Here is a 2,247-nt window from a genome sequence, read left to right as displayed (position 1 = left end):
GTGATTTGTCAATATAAATCATGCAACATTTGAGGGCGATTCTCAATGAAATTATGCTACCGTCAGTAGTTCAAGTTTTTCCTCACAATAATTATTTATTCCAGCAGGATAATTGTTGCATCCATACGTCTGCACTTGTTCAAAATTGGATCAGAGAAAATAATATTAATATTTTGCAATGGCCTTCCAGAAGTCCAGACCTTAACCCCATAGAAAATGTATGGGGCTTAATGGTCAGAAGGATGCGACGTGAAAATTTTCGGCCTCAAAACAGGCAGCAGTTTATTCATGTCATAAGTGATGAATGGCATAGTTTAACTCAAGAATATTGTCAAAATTTAGTTGAATCTATGTCCAGACGATTAGATTTGGTCATAGAAAAGAATGGAGCTGCGACAAAATATTAATTATTCTAGGTTTACAGAGTTATCTGGTGCCTTCCAATTTCAAATATTGTTTCGTTTTGTTATTATTTTGTTACTAATTCTAACCTTGTTTGCAATAAATTGTTTATAAACTGTTGAAATAGGTACTATGCCGGCCAAAAAATTTTGGCCGTCATTGTCTGTCAATTAAAAAAAAAAATTGTAATCCGTACTTTATTGTCATCATGATTACCGTCTTGATTGTGAACGTTATTTTTTGGGTGGTAAATTTCAAAACTCAAAATTATTTTGTCATTTCTACTACACAGAAGGTTTACCTCAGGTTATCTATGTACGATTGCTCTAATTTTGTTCATTCATGTCGGATTTTTGGAATATCTGAGCTTCAAACAGTTTAAATTGGTTGTCAAACTGACAAGAATCGAAAGTGGGGTTACGATTCCTAAAGGTTTATTTACACTTTACTTGAATGTCAAGAAAGTGACGGCCAAAATTTTTTGGCCGCCATAGTATAGTGAATCCAGCCATAGATTCAACTTTTTCAAATATCGTGAAAAAAAGAAATTTCCCTAGACATTAACAATGTATATCAATAGGGACATTGGGTTGATGCGCTTTAACGTTGGCAGTGTTCGCGCCTTTTTTATTCCTACACCCTACACGGTTCCGACCTGTCAGGTGCCTGTCAGCTTCCTGTCAGCGTGTGTTTGTAGGACGTCAAAGTGTTATAAAATAAACTATTTAATTAAGAATCTTTCGAAGGAAAAACTTTCTTTAAACAATGAGTGGCCTAAGTGATATAACAAATACGGTTCAGTCAAAGGTAAGATTCTTGGTTTTTCGTTTGATTTTAATGAACTGTTTGATAGGCCAAGAGAAGCTATATTATTGTCGCTGGTAATGTGACAGCACAAAAGATGATTGCCAATGCATACACCTATTTTAAGGAAAGAAATTTGTGTTTGGGATCTGCTCTTGAGGTACTGTTGATGATTTACACCTAACACATCATTTTAAGTCTTGTTTTTGTAGGTAACTGCACTTTGTTTGGGTATTAGTAAGAACTCAGTCTTGCAATACAAAGATGCAGTACAAGAGGAGCCTCAGAAAATTAAAAGGCGATGGTCCAAAAATAGTACGACAGATTTGGGTCCAAATATTAAACAAGAAATTCGTTTTGTTTTATATGACATGGTTCATCAGAGTAAGAGAGAAGAAAGGGTGCTTTATTCAATGAGATTTTTTGTTCTTAATTTATGAGTTTATTTTGCATGTAGATTTCTGGGGTCATTATTTTAGGAAATTAAGTGTGTAGAACTAATAATTTTTAATTGTAGAAAAGCATGTGACGTTGGATACTTTAGGCCAGGAGCTCACTTCAAAATTTATCTACCATTACAAACGTTCAAGTCTTGCAATACTTTTGAATTTTATTGAAGGGGCAGGACTCATCTTCAAAAGCAAAAAGAATTCACTGGATTACCATTCAGAAATGAATGCAGAAACTTTTGAAGAGTGGTTGCAAGATAAATTATTACCTGCTTTGACGGAACCATCAATAATTGTTCTGGACAACGCCAGTTACCATAGTCGCTTGGAGGAAAAGAAACCAACTTGTGCATGGAGAAAAGCTCATTTACAGACCTGGCTTCAAAATAACAATATCCATTTTTCTGAGACAGATAAAAAGGACACCTTATTAAAATTATGCAGACAAAATTATAAAAGTCCTGTCTACGTAGTGGATCGTGTTATTCATGAGGCTGGTCATAAACCATTACGTTTGCCTCCATATCATTGTATTTTTAACCCGATTGAAATGGTATGGAGTCAAACCAAGCGAACATATGACAGTGAGGTT

At 34.7% G+C, this 2,247-nt stretch overlaps 1 long non-coding RNA gene across 1 annotated transcript; it reads left to right on the top strand.

Moving 5' to 3' along the window:
- Positions 1-898: 898 nt before the first annotated feature.
- LOC138133896 (uncharacterized) lies at positions 899-1,758 on the top strand. Its single transcript, XR_011160558.1, has 2 exons — positions 899-1,366; positions 1,419-1,758. It is a non-coding gene; the product is annotated as an uncharacterized lncRNA (long non-coding RNA).
- Positions 1,759-2,247: the final 489 nt, after the last annotated feature.

The sequence above is a fragment of the Tenebrio molitor genome, chromosome 1 (genome assembly GCF_963966145.1).
Source record: "Tenebrio molitor chromosome 1, icTenMoli1.1, whole genome shotgun sequence".
NCBI classification, from domain to species: Eukaryota; Metazoa; Arthropoda; class Insecta; order Coleoptera; family Tenebrionidae; genus Tenebrio; species Tenebrio molitor.
This window is presented reverse-complemented; position numbering and strand designations above follow the sequence as displayed.